Source organism: Nuphar pumila, chromosome 1 (assembly GCF_984573655.1).
Source record: "Nuphar pumila chromosome 1, dmNupPumi1.hap1.1, whole genome shotgun sequence".
Taxonomy (NCBI): Eukaryota; Viridiplantae; Streptophyta; class Magnoliopsida; order Nymphaeales; family Nymphaeaceae; genus Nuphar; species Nuphar pumila.
In genome coordinates, this window is record NC_143249.1 from 132,207,448 (window position 1) to 132,227,038 (window position 19,591).

Consider the following 19,591-nt stretch of genomic DNA (forward strand, 5'->3'; position numbering starts at 1 on the left):
AAATTATGTCTACCTTGCACTGTAGTGCAGTAGATGGACCAATCTCAAGAACACCAGCTTTCTTCTGAATGCTGGGTGTGGCTCTATCAGAATGAGAGCTCGAAGCATGGTGTAGGGAATTCTCGGCCAATGTATCAAATAACCTCCATGCTTCATCCTCGCTCTTTAGCATGAATGTCCCTCCACATGAAGAGTCGATCATCTGATGATTCTTGTCAGACAATCCATCGTAGAAGATCTGCACCAGTTGCCATTTCAGCACCTGATGATGGGGACATTTCCTGAGGAGATCCTTCATTCTCTCCCAGATCTCATGAAAGTGCTCACCATCTAGCTCTGAAAAGCTAGTGATGGCTCTACGATATTGGTTTGTACGACCAATGGGAAAGTATTTCCGAAGAAACTCCTGTTGTAACTGATCCCATGACTCTATTTCTACAGAATCTAAGGACTTTAGCCAATACTTGGCTTTGTCCTTCAATGAGAAAGGGAATAGAGTCAACCTCAAAGCGTCATCATCGAAATTCTGTATCTTTACCATAGAACAGATTTCGAGGAATTCATCTAAATGCCGGTAGGGATCCTCATGACTAAGGCCATAAAAAGATGGGAGCATCTGAATAATGCTGGCCTTAATCTCATAATGCGGCGCTCCTACATCGGGTCTCCGAATGCAGGATGCCTGAACATAATCTGTGGGAATGAAGTATTCCCGCAGAGGACGTGGATGAACTGGGGGTGGAGGTGGAGGATCCATGTGAGCCATTGTTGTCGAACTTCAATGAGAATGTAAAATTCTCTCTGGGTTGTCAACAAATGGATGTAATGGTGTTCCTAGACCTCGTCGCCCCTGCATACACTGGTACTAAGACCAGATGTAGGCAAACGACCTAAATCTAAACTAACACAGGTACTAAAATGTAAATAAAACAAATAACAGTAACTAAAAAAACAGATATGCTATCTATCTATGCCAAAATTCTATAACTAAATAAATAAATAACAAAATAACTATTCTAAAATACTAAAACAAATAAATACAGGAAATCACAAACTAAGTTTTTCTAAAACCCACCTGTCTAATCGCTCCTTGCAGAATGAAAAATTAAGTGAATCCTAGAAAGAACAGTACGTGAATCCTATATTTACTAACTATGTTAATCCTATATTCACTTACTAATCCTACTAACTGAAAATAAAACAATTAATTAACTAACTAAAACAAATTAATAAATCAAACTCTAAGAAATAAAGTAATTAATTCGCCGTTCCCCGACAACGGCGCCAAAATTTGGTTGATATTTTGAAATGATATTTTTAAAACAATTATTTTCAATAAAACATTGGAAAATCGTCAACCAAAAGTATAAAAACCGACTTTCCACAAAGTGGTAAGTACGGGTCGAATCCTCAGGGAACAGGAATTAATCAAGATATTTCTGTAAAATTTAATTTATTAATTACAAATATCAATCTACAATTACACAACTAATTAAATTACAATAAAAAAAACTTGAAATAGCAATCCAGTCTTCAGTTGCACGCCAGGGGTATTTTGGTCTTTTCACCACTTAGACGATATTTGCACTTGGACAAAGAACCCTGAAAAAATGAAGATGCTTTTCAACCTAAAATAAAAGAAAATGCAGAATTAGTATTTTATTCTAAGAATGGAACTATAAATGAAAATAAGTCTAATTTTACGAAATTAGTAAAACAAGTTCTAATTATCAGACAATAATTAAATAAAATACTAAACTAATTCTAAAATTAGCTAAACTAATTCTAATAATGCTGTATGATGCTTATGCAGCTTCTACCATGTAGAAAATACTAAAAACAGTCCTAAAATGCCGAAACTAAGAAAATTACAAAAATGCCCCTAACTAGTGTAAAATAGATTTCTGACAGGTTATCGAAAAACCACTGTTTGACAGGGCAAACAAGGTCCAATTTTTCCAAAATTTGTTCTGTTCTGTAACTAACAGATTAAATAATCTTACAGTTTTTACAGAATGCAAAAATGATATCTGGAACTCCAGATATAAGCGTTTCAAAACTGGGAAAAATCAGGATATCGAAAGTCCCGAAATTTAAAAACCAGAAAAAGCGGTTTTCACAAAACGCTTAAAAATCAGACCAAACCAACTCGGATCGAGCTGAAATTTGGTCTGCAGTTATCTAACACGTTGATAAAGTGAATAGAAAAAGAAATTTCTAAAAACTCGAAATTTTTGCACATGAAATGACAACAGTGCGATGGGGCAAAAATCAGGTTTTTCTTTGAGTGCACTATTCACTAAATGAATCTATTTAAACACTACAAAATGCAAATTAAACCTAATGCAATCTAAATGACACTAAATGACAGTGTATATGCTACTATTGAATGCACTATCACTACATGAATTAAAGAATAATCTTAAATTGCAATTTATGACTAACACTACGCTAGAATAATGATGCAAATGCAACTAAGCTACTCAATGAAATGCAATCCGAATTAACTATGTTAAATAATAACTAACTACGAGTAAAATAATCACAATACACAACTCACACACACGAAACAAGTACAATTTACGCACACACACTTCTACACTATAACTAAATCAAATAACTAAACTAGTTAGTCTAAAATCAAAATAAATTACACTTAAATGAAATTAATCCACTAAAGAACAAAGGCTGCGGGTTTAGGATAGGGTCAGGGTTAGGTTTACTCGGTTGACTCAACTAGGCTCGATCTTGACTTAACTAGGTTCGGGTTATCTTAGCTAAGGTCGGTTTGGTTAAGGTGGGCTCGGTTTAGGTTTGACTTAGACTAACTGGGTTCGGTTGACTCAACTAGGTTTGGACTAGACTTGACTTGGGTGAGCTCGGTTTGGGTTAGGCTAGGTTTTGACTTAGCTAAGGTCGGGTTGAGTTGACTCAACTAAGTTTGGTTTTGACTCGGTTAGGTTAGGCGAGGTTAGTTAGACTCGGTTGACCTAAGCTTAGGTTAGGTTTGACTTGGACTAAGGTGACTCGGTTTGACAAACTATAATAAAAATCTCAAAATTAAAACCTAATTAATTAATAAAACTAATGACTCTATACCCTTAACACGCCTAATATTTATAACCCTAATTAGAACTTACCTAACTATTAACCTACTTACTAACCTAAGGTTAACATCATTAACTATGTTATTTAATTCTAAGTTATGCTAACTCACTAGGGACGGTTAGAGGGATAGGCACACAATAAAGGCTCAAAGATAATTTTGGAAATTGAGAATTCCAAAAATCGTCCTTCTAATGGGGAGTTACAACCTTAATTAGCTTTTAAATCCAATTTGGAAACTTGGATCAATGCAATTTCCCAACCCAAGGTAAGTGAAAGTCTTTAATTGCTATTAATTCCTTTTTGAGAAGCCAAACCGTCCAACCTAGATAGTTACACGATTTTGGCTTTCCAAAGAATTTAAATGCAATTAATTATTTCTTGAAACCATAAACACCCACTTTGGAAATCTAATTGATTTTAAAAATCAATTTTTCAAAACTCAATTTGTAACTCCCTGCTAATAGGCAATCAAGATTTAATTCCTTCTTTAAATACCCCACAGGATTTTTGAAACATCCACTCTTTCCAAAAATTTTCCAAACTTTAATTCATTAATTACCCTCCTTCCTAGAATTCACCAACCCTAATTTAAGACTTTCTAAACTAAAGAATTTAAAACCTACCTAGGGTAATGAAAAGACCTAATTGAAAAGCATGATTTCCTAAAAGTAAATGCTACCCTAATTCAAGACCTACCTACCTAATTGGAATCCTAAAAACGTCTAAGGCATTAAACACCTAATACATTGAATGTAGACAACCTAATTAATTTACCTAATTGCAATTAATACTTACCAAAGATAGCCTAGAGCTCGAATAGAGCTCCAATGGCTGCCGCCCCACCTTGGGGAAGAAGAAGACCAACAAAAACAAAAATACAAACTAAAAAAAAAAATGATTAAACTAAGTAACAAATACTTTGATAAAGCTAAATTAATATATAATCAAAAACTCCTAATTACACAAATGCAAACATGAACAACACTATGCTGGAATTCATAAAATACTGAAACACTCTAAATTACCTAAACATTATTCTAATGAACAAAACATAAAAAAAATTTGCAAACGATGAAATCACTTTCTAAATCTATCTAACTTCAAGAACAAAATACATCACGAACACAAGAACTCAACTGAACTAAGTATTAAACATGCAGCCGAAAGAAGACATCCATTAAAAACATAAAGAAAATAAAAATTGATTTTTGTAATTTTTTCTATCAATCAAAAGAAACTACCTAAAAATTGAAAACACAAAGAAAACAAGGATTAAGACAACCCTAAAATGATGAATTTGACTCACCCAACTCTAAGAGACTGTTAACTAACACACAAACAGAAAATCACACGAATGACATAAAATAATCACCTACACTTGCATGATTTTAATCATTCATTCACGATTTTATCAAAAATCCTTCATGCGACACATAATAAATTCATTTTCCTAAAACAAAAAATAAAAGGTACTGAAATAAACAAAACTCACACACAACACACAGCAACACTACAGAAAAAAAAACAAAACAAGAATATTTTTGTAAAACCCAAGAATCAACTAGAAATAGTCTAGCCGATTTTTGTATTTTTCTTTTCAATTTAAATAAAAACCACAACACACAACCAAACGACTAAGATGAATCAAAATGAACACTTTTTTTTATTGGATTTTCAGTAGAACAGAACCAAGAACACACCTATGACAGATTTGAAGAATCGGCTAGATGAAGATCTAGCCGATTTTAACGATTTGGGTGAAAAATCTAAAAAACCAAGATTCAAATGAATCAATCAAGCAAATAAACCTAAGCTAACGTGCTGGTCTGTGCACGGGCTCTATTCTAAGGTTGAATTAAAAAGAAAAATAAGAAACACACAGAAAATAAGAAAATAAAATACAACACACAATTTCGGTTTTAGCTAGAAGAGAAGGAAGAAGAAGACCTACCTCTTGGGTGATCCGACGACCGGAGGGATGAAGAAGAGCGGACCGTGGCTTGATCTTGACGTCCCAAACGGTTCGAGAATGCTGGAACTTCACCAAAAACAGCACTTTTGCAGCTGCAACACGTTGGAGATCCACCGAAGATGGAGTATGCGCCGATTCTTGATCGGAGGGTGTAGAAAACCGGATGGAGGTAGGGCCGGCTCACCTTGACGTGTGGTTCGCACTACGGATCAAGGTTAGTAGTCTCCACCTCTGCTACACCTGCAAAAACACTGAAAAATGGTGAAACAAACAGCAAGGAGAAGAAAGAAATGTAAAGAAATCACAAGGGAGATCGAAATATGCTTGGAAACCAAGCATAAACCGGTCTTCAATGGCCAAAACGTGGGAGAATGGAGGGGAAAAAGGTGCTGGAGCTAGAGGCACTGCAAGGGGCGTCAATTCTAAGCCAAAGACGCCTAGGGTTTTTAGAAACTATAATTTATACTTTTGACATTTTTCAGAAAGAAGGTTAAAAAAAATATTTTGCTAGGCGCCACTTTCTGGGGGGTTTTCTTCAAAACTTTTTGAAATGGATATGGATAGGCGTGTGGGTTCGGTTTTGGGCTTTCTAAAGGTTGATCCAAAGTTCAAATAACCTTATTGGGTCGGATATGGATCCGATCCACCTCAAAATCTGTGCCCAAACACTGAAATAGCCATAACTCTCTCATTTTAACTCCGATTTTTCTGAAATTTGAACCATAACCCCTTACTATCAAAATGCATCTAAACATGGGTTTAAAACCTTAAACTTGTTACAAAATGCATGAAAAACTTGTTAACATGATGTGCATTTCATGCATCATCAAATACCCCCATGCTTGAATGTTTGTTAGTCCCTTAACAAACCCTAATTATGCTATGCAATAGAGACAAGAAATGCTAAACATGAATGCATAAAAACTAACTCACTTTCGTAGGAATCACGGTTGCATTTAGCGTATGCAACAAGCCCTTTTAACCCCTAGCTTACACTAGTGGACGAGTAAGGTCTCGTGAGGGTTTGCAGAGATGCTACCCACAAACATCAATGAAATGCAAGGATGATTTTTTCAAAAATATGAGGCTCTTAAGAAAGTAGTTTGAACAAATATTTCATGTAATTGACATTCTCAAAACAAGTTTAAAAATCTCATGCCACCACAGTAAAAATTCTTTTTCCTTCACTTTTCTAATATTGTAGCTATTTTATGATTTTTCTCAGAAAGTCAAGTATTCTCATGTTTTACTCATTTATTCTCACTTGTATATTTTCTGCACAGTAATACACCTATATGCCTAAGCAATGAAAATTTTCTCATTCAGTACATTCTTTTTCTTTCATTTTCACCCTTCTCTTTTTTTTTTCCAACTTTGTTCTCTTGAGCATTCTTCACATGAGCACTATTTCGAATAGTCAGTTTTCGTGACCCGTGTAGCGAGCTTTGGGTCAGTGACTCCCAGGCTGGCCAACCTTAGGGCACTAGATACAAAGTATCCCTCGGACTTAATTGCTTGAGTCACTAGACCTTCTATTCTAATAGTTTACGTATAGTCTTCCTCTCATCATGTGCAATGTCTCTATCTCTTAGGCTTTCTATGCAGTCCATGTAACAAGCTTTCGAACCGGTGGCTCCCAAACCAGCTGGCTTTGGGGCACCAAGTGTAAAACACCCTTCAGATTCTACTTACTCGAACTACAAAGGCCACAGATATCAACTAGATAAGAGGATGATTTCCTTCGTTATCCTTTTCGTTAAGAGACTCAAACACTTCATCTCGTGTCTGCTTTCCACTACTAGGATTCACGAAGACATCAACAACTAAACGTAGCTCTATTCTTTTAAACTCATTTTTCAAAAACATCTTTCCATTGCTTATTTCTTTCACAAAACATACTGTGCATACTTATACAGAAGTGATTCAAAATTTTCTAACAATCAAATACTATCTTTTCTTTGAATTTTCTCACAACTAACTACTCTATTCGAATTAGTTCAGAGAAAAAAAAAATTTATGGGGCTTAAAATTTTTTAAACTGTTAGATTATGCCGAAAACAATCATATATGCTACAACTTGTTCTCAAATGCCTAGTTTAATTACCAGTCATAAAAAAAAATTTGAAATTTTTGTGTGCATGCATCTAAACCACCCCCCCATGCTTGAATGACACTGTCCCTAGTGGCATACAAAATATATAACAATACAATGCACATGCACACTAAAAGACAATAAGAATATGGGAGAAAGGATAGATACAACCTGATCTGCTCTGAGTTTCTGAAGTTGAATTTCATCTGATCTTTGAATTCTTTGAAAGCTCTTCTCTGTACCTGGTAACTGATACACTAGGTGTTAGATTCATCCTGCATACATTAAAACAAAAATTAGCAAATATGAAATAAAATACTGAATAAAGAAGAATACTGAAATGAAAAATAAACTAGTGTACATATGATACATCCCTCTGGTTGAATCCTCGTGCCTTCGTGAGATGCACTATCTCACACTCACCATCCTGCAAGGAATCTGAAATAAAGGGCTTCAGTCTTTGCCCATTCACCTTGAATGTACCTTGAGTCATAGGATTGAATAATGTCACTGCTCCATGGGGAAATACTTCTTTCACAATGTAAGGACCTGTCCATCTCGATCTCAACTTCCTTGGGAATAAATGCAAACGAGAATTGTATAGCCACACTTTCTGCTCTGGCTCAAACACTTTCCTGGCAATATGCTTATCATGAAACGCTTTCGTGCGAGCTTTGTATAATTTGGCATTCTCATACGCATCATTCCTGAGTTCCTCTAATTCTGAGAGCTGAAGTGCTCTCTCTTTGCCAGCCTGGGTGAGGTCAAAATTCAATTTCTTGATAGCCCAATATGCTCTATGCTCTAGCTCGACAGGAAGATGGCATGCTTTCCCGAATACAAGGCGATACGGGGACATGCCAATGGGAGTCTTAAATGTAGTTCTATATGCCCAAAGTGCATCATCTAAGCGCTGGGACCAATCCTTGCGGTCTAGGCGAACTGTCTTTTCTAAAATCCCCTTAATCTCCCTATTGGACACGTCCACTTGTCCACTAGTCTGCGGATGATACGGAGTGGTGAATCTATGATTGACAGAATATCTTCTCAGAAGAGAAGCTATCTGTACATTCCTAAAATGCTTGCCACCATCGCTAATCATCGCACGTGGCACACCAAAATGACTGAAAATGTTGTGCTTAATGAACTTAAGCACTACTCTATGATCATTGGTCTTGGTTGCCGTAGCCTCGACCCACTTGGACACATAATCCACTGCCACAAGAATGTATAAATTTCCGAATGAAGGCGGAAATGGTCCCATGAAATCAATGCCCCAAACATCAAAAATCTCGACCATCAATATCGGAAGCAAGGGCATCATGTCCCTCTTGGACATGTTCCCAATCTGCTGACATCGAAGACATCGCCTACAGAACTCATGAGCATCCCTATGGAGTGTGGGCCAATAAAATCCTGACTGCAAAACCTTTGCAGCCATCTTTCTACTGCTAAAATGCCCTCCACAGGCTAACGAATGGGAAAAACTAAGAATGGGCTGGTACTCCTCCTCCGGAACACATCTCCTAATGATCTGATCTGCACAGTATTTGAACAATTCTGGTTCATCCCAATAATAGTGCCTTACCTGAGATAGGAATCTCTCACGCTCATTCTTGTTCCAATGCTCAGGTATTTGCCTCAAAACCAGATAGTTCACAATATCTGCAAACCAGGGTAAATGCGATGTACTGACTGACATGATCTGCTCGTCGGGGAAAGAATCACTGATCGGCCTCTGATCCTACATGGTCTCTACGATCAGTCTGGAAAGATGGTCTGCTACTACATTCTCGCTTCCCTTCTTATCTCGAATCTCGAGATCAAACTCCTGTAGTAGTAGAACCCAACGAATCAATCTCGGTTTGGTGTCTTTCTTATTCAACAGATATTTCAATGCAGCATGGTCAGAATAGACAACCACCTTTGAACCGAGTAAATAGGACCTAAATTTGTCCAATGCAAAAACTACCGCAAGTAGCTCCTTCTCTGTCGTAGTATAATTCATCTGAGCATCAGACAGAGTTCTACTCGCATAGTAGATCACATAGGGCTTCCTATCAATGTGTTGTCCTAAAATAGCCCCCATAGCATAATCAGATGCATCGCACATAATCTCAAATGGGAGAGTCCAATCCGGAGGTCTCAAGATAGGTGCAGTAATCAAGGCCTCTTTGAGAATCTCAAAGGCCTTCATACAATCCTCGCTGAAAACAAAGGGCTGGTCTTTCTCCAATAAGGTACATAGCGGTCGCGAGATCTTACTGAAATCTTTTTTGAACCCCCTATAAAAGCCCGCATGCCCTAAAAATGACCGAATCTGCCTCACAGAGGTGGGTGGAGTCAAACGAGAAATGGATTCCACCTTCGCTCTGTCAACCTCAATACCTCGCTTGGACACAATGTGTCCAAGCACAATCCCCTCCTGGACCATAAAATGGCTCTTTTCCCAACTCAGGACAAGATTTGTCTCCGCACACCTACTCAGTACTTGAGTAAGTTTTTGGAGGCAATCTTCAAATGAAGAGCCATACACTGAAAAGTCGTCCATGAAAACTTCCATCACATCATCTATCATGTTCGAGAAGATAGCAAGCATACACCTCTGAAAAGTTGTCGGGGCAATGCAGAGCCTGAACGGCATACGTCTGAATGCGAAGGTGCCATAAGGACATGTAAATGTAGTCTTTTCCTGGTCGTCAGGATGGACAGCTACCTGATTGTATCCTGAATATCCATCTAGAAAACAGTAGTAGCTCTGTCCTGCGAGCCTCTCTAAGATCTGATCAATGAATGGCAATGGGAAATGATCTTTCCTAGTTGCCACATTCAGCTTCCGATAATCAATACAGACTCGCCATCCTGTAGTGGTCCTCATCGGAATTCTCTCACCCTTCTCGTTCTCGACCACAGTGAGTCCTGACTTCTTCGGCACAACCTGAATCGGACTGACCCACTGGCTATCAGAAATAGGGTAAATGATTCCGGCATCTAACGACTTCACCACCTCGTTCTTCACCACTTCCTTCATATTGGGATTTAGTCTTCTCTGCATATCTCTCACTGGCTTAACTTCCTCATCGCAATGAATTCTATGCATGCAGAATGAAGGATCAATCCCCTTCAGATCAGCAACTCCCCAGCCAATCGCTGCCTTGTGCTCTCGAAGAACAGTCAGCAATCTCTGCTCCTGCTCCTGCTCCTCAGTGAGCAGGGACGAGATGATCACAGGCAGAGTCTCATCATCTCCGAGGTATGCATACTTGAGTGAATCCGGTAAGGGTTTCAACTCAAGTTTCGGAGGTGACTCGATCGAAGATTTGGCGGGGGTCTCCGCAAATGGTGGGAGAGTCTCAATGATGGCTCCCCAAGGTGGTCTCTCTGACGCCACTCTAGACACATCTACGCTATCTATACAATTATTCTTCTCTACATGGTACAAATCTAAAGAATCCTCAGTGATATATAACTCGGGTTGCTCTTCCACTAACTCATGTGCAATATCTACATGAAAGCAGTCCATGTCTCCTACTGGTCCCATTGCGGCATTGAAAATATTCATCTTGACTTTCCTATTGCCGAATAAGAGATCCATGGCTCCAGTTCTACAATTGATGCACGCATTGGCAGTTGCAAGGAATGGTCTGCCTAAAATGATCGGAGTCTGGTGCTGGCTATCCACTCCTTTCATATCCAGAATAATGAAATCGACTGGAAAATAAAAGTCATCCACCTTAACTAGCACGTCCTCCAAGATACCTCTCGGTACCTTGACAGAACGATCTGCCAGCTGAAGTGTAATAGGAGTCGATCTCATCTCTCCTAGTCCGAAAGAATCAAAGAAATACCCGGGCAGAATGGTCACGCTTGCTCCAAGATCGAGCAATGCGTGTTCTATCCGGATGTTTCCTATAGTACAAGCAATGATAGGGGCTCCAGGGTCCTTGAGCTTTGGTGGTGTCTGATGCTGAAGTACTGAACTCACCTGCTCAGTCAGATGGACCCTGTTAGGAACTCTCTCTCTAGATTTCCGCTTCTGCGTACATAGCTCCTTCAGGAATTTGGCATATGCCGGCACCTGCTGAATCGCATCAAGCAAAGGTAAGTTGATCTGCACATGCTTGAAGATGTCAAGCATGTCCTGGGTCTTCGCACCCTGCTTCCCTCTAAACCCGGGAGACTCTAATGCTTTGGGATAGGGTGGTGGGGGAATATACTTGGCTGGCTCCTCCTCTTTGTGAGAAGGCTCACTCCTATCCTTCTTCTGCACTGAGGATGAAGATGATGATGATGAAGATAATAAAGATGATGATGGGGATGGGGATGATAATGATGGCTGAGCCGACGTAGGTGAAACAATGGTCTCTGGCTCCTCTATCCTCTCTCTACTCTCTCTCTCTGCTCTCGACGTGATACTCACGTTCACTCCTCAGGGCCATAACAGATTTGGCCTGTTGCTGTGTCTCAGTATGAAACAGGCCTCCAGTCATCTGGTCCTTGCCCTTCGGGTTCATGACAGCCTGACTCGGCAATGTACCCTCGGGTCTCCTACTAATAGCCTCAGCTAACTGTCCCATTTGCGACTCTAACTTCGCAATGGACTTCGTATGTGAGCTCAATATCTGGCTACACTTCTCGAAGGCATTCTGATTAGAGGTTTTCACCTCTTGGAATGCCTGGAGAAGTCTCTCCTCAAAAGATGTCTGCGGGACAGACTCCTGCAGAATTGAGGGAGGGACTGAAGAAGAAGACTGAGAATAGCTCGGCCTCTGGAATGGCTGAGTAAAAGATGGCTGCCGAGCTGGCTGAGAGGATGTAGGCATCTGCATGAAAGACTATGGATTCTTCCATAAAAAATTGGGATGGTTACGCCAACCCGGATTATATGTCGATGAAAATGGGTTATTCGGCGGTCTGACGTAACCCTGAGCTGCCTGAACTTGTTCTTGAACAAATTCAGGGTACTGAGCTGCCGAAGGGCACTCAGTGATATCGTGTGCCGGACTGGCACAAAGAGTACACACCTGCTGTGCAGTGGATGGTCCTGAGAAAAGCTGGTCCAGCTTCTGAGAAATTATGTCTACCTTGCACTGTAGTGCAGTAGATGGACCAATCTCAAGAACACCAGCTTTCTTCTGAATGCTGGGTGTGGCTCTATCAGAATGAGAGCTCGAAGCATGGTGTAGGGAATTCTCGGCCAATGTATCAAATAACCTCCATGCTTCATCCTCGCTCTTTAGCATGAATGTCCCTCCACATGAAGAGTCGATCATCTGATGATTCTTGTCAGACAATCCATCGTAGAAGATCTGCACCAGTTGCCATTTCAGCACCTGATGATGGGGACATTTCCTGAGGAGATCCTTCATTCTCTCCCAGATCTCATGAAAGTGCTCACCATCTAGCTCTGAAAAGCTAGTGATGGCTCTACGATATTGGTTTGTACGACCAATGGGAAAGTATTTCCGAAGAAACTCCTGTTGTAACTGATCCCATGACTCTATTTCTACAGAATCTAAGGACTTTAGCCAATACTTGGCTTTGTCCTTCAATGAGAAAGGGAATAGAGTCAACCTCAAAGCGTCATCATCGAAATTCTGTATCTTTACCATAGAACAGATTTCGAGGAATTCATCTAAATGCCGGTAGGGATCCTCATGACTAAGGCCATAAAAAGATGGGAGCATCTGAATAATGCTGGCCTTAATCTCATAATGCGGCGCTCCTACATCGGGTCTCCGAATGCAGGATGCCTGAACATAATCTGTGGGAATGAAGTATTCCCGCAGAGGACGTGGATGAACTGGGGGTGGAGGTGGAGGATCCATGTGAGCCATTGTTGTCGAACTTCAATGAGAATGTAAAATTCTCTCTGGGTTGTCAACAAATGGATGTAATGGTGTTCCTAGACCTCGTCGCCCCCCTGCATACACTGGTACTAAGACCAGATGTAGGCAAACGACCTAAATCTAAACTAACACAGGTACTAAAATGTAAATAAAACAAATAACAGTAACTAAAAAAACAGATATGCTATCTATCTATGCCAAAATTCTATAACTAAATAAATAAATAACAAAATAACTATTCTAAAATACTAAAACAAATAAATACAGGAAATCACAAACTAAGTTTTTCTAAAACCCACCTGTCTAATCGCTCCTTGCAGAATGAAAAATTAAGTGAATCCTAGAAAGAACAGTACGTGAATCCTATATTTACTAACTATGTTAATCCTATATTCACTTACTAATCCTACTAACTGAAAATAAAACAATTAATTAACTAACTAAAACAAATTAATAAATCAAACTCTAAGAAATAAAGTAATTAATTCGCCGTTCCCCGACAACGGCGCCAAAATTTGGTTGATATTTTGAAATGATATTTTTAAAACAATTATTTTCAATAAAACATTGGAAAATCGTCAACCAAAAGTATAAAAACCGACTTTCCACAAAGTGGTAAGTACGGGTCGAATCCTCAGGGAACAGGAATTAATCAAGATATTTCTGTAAAATTTAATTTATTAATTACAAATATCAATCTACAATTACACAACTAATTAAATTACAATAAAAAAAACTTGAAATAGCAATCCAGTCTTCAGTTGCACGCCAGGGGTATTTTGGTCTTTTCACCACTTAGACGATATTTGCACTTGGACAAAGAACCCTGAAAAAATGAAGATGCTTTTCAACCTAAAATAAAAGAAAATGCAGAATTAGTATTTTATTCTAAGAATGGAACTATAAATGAAAATAAGTCTAATTTTACGAAATTAGTAAAACAAGTTCTAATTATCAGACAATAATTAAATAAAATACTAAACTAATTCTAAAATTAGCTAAACTAATTCTAATAATGCTGTATGATGCTTATGCAGCTTCTACCATGTAGAAAATACTAAAAACAGTCCTAAAATGCCGAAACTAAGAAAATTACAAAAATGCCCCTAACTAGTGTAAAATAGATTTCTGACAGGTTATCGAAAAACCACTGTTTGACAGGGCAAACAAGGTCCAATTTTTCCAAAATTTGTTCTGTTCTGTAACTAACAGATTAAATAATCTTACAGTTTTTACAGAATGCAAAAATGATATCTGAAACTCCAGATATAAGCGTTTCAAAACTGGGAAAAATCAGGATATCGAAAGTCCCGAAATTTAAAAACCAGAAAAAGCGGTTTTCACAAAACACTTAAAAATCAGACCAAACCAACTCGGATCGAGCTGAAATTTGGTCTGCAGTTATCTAACACGTTGATAAAGTGAATAGAAAAAGAAATTTCTAAAAACTCGAAATTTTTGCACATGAAATGACAACAGTGCGATGGGGCAAAAATCAGGTTTTTCTTTGAGTGCACTATTCACTAAATGAATCTATTTAAACACTACAAAATGCAAATTAAACCTAATGCAATCTAAATGACACTAAATGACAGTGTATATGCTACTATTGAATGCACTATCACTACATGAATTAAAGAATAATCTTAAATTGCAATTTATGACTAACACTACGCTAGAATAATGATGCAAATGCAACTAAGCTACTCAATGAAATGCAATCCGAATTAACTATGTTAAATAATAACTAACTACGAGTAAAATAATCACAATACACAACTCACACACACGAAACAAGTACAATTTACGCACACACACTTCTACACTATAACTAAATCAAATAACTAAACTAGTTAGTCTAAAATCAAAATAAATTACACTTAAATGAAATTAATCCACTAAAGAACAAAGGCTGCGGGTTTAGGATAGGGTCAGGGTTAGGTTTACTCGGTTGACTCAACTAGGCTCGATCTTGACTTAACTAGGTTCGGGTTATCTTAGCTAAGGTCGGTTTGGTTAAGGTGGGCTCGGTTTAGGTTTGACTTAGACTAACTGGGTTCGGTTGACTCAACTAGGTTTGGACTAGACTTGACTTGGGTGAGCTCGGTTTGGGTTAGGCTAGGTTTTGACTTAGCTAAGGTCGGGTTGAGTTGACTCAACTAAGTTTGGTTTTGACTCGGTTAGGTTAGGCGAGGTTAGTTAGACTCGGTTGACCTAAGCTTAGGTTAGGTTTGACTTGGACTAAGGTGACTCGGTTTGACAAACTATAATAAAAATCTCAAAATTAAAACCTAATTAATTAATAAAACTAATGACTCTATACCCTTAACACGCCTAATATTTATAACCCTAATTAGAACTTACCTAACTATTAACCTACTTACTAACCTAAGGTTAACATCATTAACTATGTTATTTAATTCTAAGTTATGCTAACTCACTAGGGACGGTTAGAGGGATAGGCACACAATAAAGGCTCAAAGATAATTTTGGAAATTGAGAATTCCAAAAATCGTCCTTCTAATGGGGAGTTACAACCTTAATTAGCTTTTAAATCCAATTTGGAAACTTGGATCAATGCAATTTCCCAACCCAAGGTAAGTGAAAGTCTTTAATTGCTATTAATTCCTTTTTGAGAAGCCAAACCGTCCAACCTAGATAGTTACACGATTTTGGCTTTCCAAAGAATTTAAATGCAATTAATTATTTCTTGAAACCATAAACACCCACTTTGGAAATCTAATTGATTTTAAAAATCAATTTTTCAAAACTCAATTTGTAACTCCCTGCTAATAGGCAATCAAGATTTAATTCCTTCTTTAAATACCCCACAGGATTTTTGAAACATCCACTCTTTCCAAAAATTTTCCAAACTTTAATTCATTAATTACCCTCCTTCCTAGAATTCGCCAACCCTAATTTAAGACTTTCTAAACTAAAGAATTTAAAACCTACCTAGGGTAATGAAAAGACCTAATTGAAAAGCACGATTTCCTAAAAGTAAATGCTACCCTAATTCAAGACCTACCTACCTAATTGGAATCCTAAAAACGTCTAAGGCATTAAACACCTAATACATTGAATGTAGACAACCTAATTAATTTACCTAATTGCAATTAATACTTACCAAAGATAGCCTAGAGCTCGAATGGAGCTCCAATGGCTGCCGCCCCACCTTGGGGAAAAAGAAGACCAACAAAAACAAAAATACAAACTAAAAAAAAAACGATTAAACTAAGTAACAAATACTTTGATAAAGCTAAATTAATATATAATCAAAAACTCCTAATTACACAAATGCAAACTTGAACAACACTATGCTGGAATTCATAAAATACCGAAACACTCTAAATTACCTAAACATTATTCTAATGAACAAAACATAAAAAAAAATTACAAACGATGAAATCACTTTCTAAATCTATCTAACTTCAAGAACAAAATACATCACGAACACAAGAACTCAACTGAACTTAGTATTAAACATGCATCCAAAAGAAGACATCCATTAAAAACATAAAGAAAATAAAATCAATTTTTGTAATTTTTTCTATCAATCAAAAGAAACTACCTAAAAATTGAAAACACAAAGAAAACAAGGATTAAGACAACCCTAAAACGATGAATTTGACTCACCCAACTCTAAGAGACTGTTAACTAACACACAAACAGAAAATCACACGAATGGCATAAAATAATCACCTACACTTGCATGATTTTAATCATTCATTCACGATTTTATCAAAAATCCTTCATGCGACACATAATAAATTCATTTTCCTAAAACAAAAAATAAAAGGTACTGAAATAAACAAAACTCACACACAACACACAGCAACACTACAGAAAAAAAAACAAAACAAGAATATTTTTGTAAAACCCAAGAATCGGCTAGAAATAGTCTAGCCGATTTTTGTATTTTTCTTTTCAATTTAAATAAAAACCACAACACACAACCAAACGACTAAGATGAATCAAAATGAACACTTTTTTTTATTGGATTTTCAGTAGAACAGAACCAAGAACACACCTATGACAGATTTGAAGAATCGGCTAGATGAAGATCTAGCCGATTTTAACGATTTGGGTGAAAAATCTAAAAAACCAAGATTCAAATGAATCAATCAAGCAAATAAACCTAAGCTAACGTGCTGGTCTATGCACGAGCTCTATTCTAAGGTTGAATAAAAAAGAAAAATAAGAAACACACAGAAAATAAGAAAATAAAATCCAACACACAATTTCGGTTTTAGCTAGAAGAGAAGGAAGAAGAAGACCTACCTCTTGGGTGATCCGACGACCGGGGGGATGAAGAAGAGCAGACCGTGGCTTGATCTTGACGTCCCAAACGGTTCGAGAATGATGGAACTTCACCAAAAACAGCACTTTTGTAGCTGCAACACGTTGGAGATCCACCAAAGATGGAGTATGCGCCGATTCTCGATCGGAGGGTGTAGAAAACCGGATGGAGGTAGGGCCGGCTCACCTTGACGTGTGGTTCGCACTACGGATCAAGGTTAGTAGTCTCCACCTCTGCTACACCTGCAAAAACACTGAAAAATGGTGAAACAAACAGCAAGGAGAAGGAAGAAATGTAAAGAAATCATAAGGGAGATCGAAATATGCTTGGAAACCAAGCATAAACCGGTCTTCAATGGCCAAAACGTGGGAGAATGGAGGGGAAGAAGGTGCTGGAGCTAGAGGCACTGCAGGGGGCGTCAATTCCAAGCCAAAGACGCCTAGGGTTTTTAGAAACTATAATTTATACTTTTGACATTTTTCAGAAAGAAGGTTAAAAAAAAATATTTTGCTAGGCGCCACTTTCTGGGGGGTTTTCTGCAAAACTTTTTGAAATGGATATGGATAGGCGTGTGGGTTGGGTTTTGGGCTTTCTAAAGGTTGATCCAAAGTCCAAATAACCTAATTGGATCGGATATGGATCCGATCCACCTCGAAATCTGTGCCCGAACACTGAAATAGTCATAACTCTCTCATTTTAACTCTGATTTTTCTGAAATTCAAACCATAACCCCTTACTATCAAAATGCATCTAAACATGGGTTTAAAACCTTAAACTTGTTACAAAATGCATGAAAAACTTGTTAACATGATGTGTATTTCATGCAACATCATTCGCTCTGAATTTGGAGCCTAAACGAGAAAAATATCTCGTTATTTCAAGTATTTGGCGAATAAGGGGTATACCGGTAATTATGAATCATACCGAGGCCCAATTTCGTCGTAATTGGGAAATTAAATATACTTTATGATAGTTTAAATTTTAATTCACAAAATATAATTTAAAATTTTAATTTTAAATTAGTTTAGATGAGTCCATTTAAATACTCATTGTATTGAGTTTTAAAAAAAAAATGAAGTAAATTGCAAATTTGTAAAAACCTAGAAGTGGGTTTTTGAAAACACTTTTACATGGGGTGGGTTTTGGCATTTAGAAAAAATTGGGCATGGGCTCCACCTCAGCCCACGTCATATTAAAGGTTTATGAAAAACAAAATTTCAAAAAAACTCACCTTTCATAGGCATTTTTGAAAAGTTTCAAAAATAGCTAACTTGGGGTTTTAAAAAGGGATTTTGGGGAAGTGGGTGGGTACAGCCCACGATTTGGGGGAGTAGGCTGGGCGCCCTTTAGGGGGGGGTAGCCCCTACTTTTCAAAAAAATAAATAAATAAATAAGTTAAAAAAAAAAGAGGCGATTTTGACTTGGGGACTTGACCTTGACCTTGAAATGTCAAGGCCAACCACTCCCCTTAAATTAAGGGGAGTGGTTGGGGGTGGTTAGGGCCACCTTAGACCCCCCCCCCCCCCATAGGTCCTTAGAGGAGGGTGGGGCATGGGAGAGGGAGACCTCCCATCTCCCTTCCATCCCTCCCCACCGTCCATCTCTTCTTCCCCTTTTTAAACAAGGGAAGGGAAGAGAGAGAGGGTCGACACCCTCTCTTTTCTTCCTCTCTTCTCCAACTCTCTACTCCCTCCTCCCCTCACGTGGTTGCTTCAGCTGGGCCAACCCAGCTCCAAGGTGAGCTCCCCTCCCATGTTTGTCATTTAACTTTTAATTTTTTTTGTTGTTTTGTTGTTCAATAGTGGATTGAGCGCCCCTTTGGGGCTGATGCTTTGGTAGGGTGCTGGGCTGGGCCTTTCCATGGCCAGCCCAACTCCTTTGGTGGTCTGGATGAGCCCACAACATGTGGGCTGGGCCATTGCAGGCCCTGCCATGAGCCCCGGACTGACCCAAAGCTGGTCAGTCCGGCCTCCTTCTTTATTTCGGCTGGCCCAGCTGCAGCCCAGGATGCAGTTCGGACATGCAGCAGTCCTAGTAGGACTGATGCACCATGGCTTTGCCGGGGTGGTCTGGGCCACCTTGGGCCCAGACCCACCCAGGGTGGACCCACCTATAAGGTGAGCCCACCATTGGTGAGCCCCTCCTCTTGTTAGTCCAACCGAACCACCCGGGTGCCTTAGCACCCGGTGGTTTTGTGTGGGTGTTGACCTCCATGGTCAAAGGATCCACAGCCTTGGTCTGAGCCACCCTTTGGCTCGAACCAGGGGCCT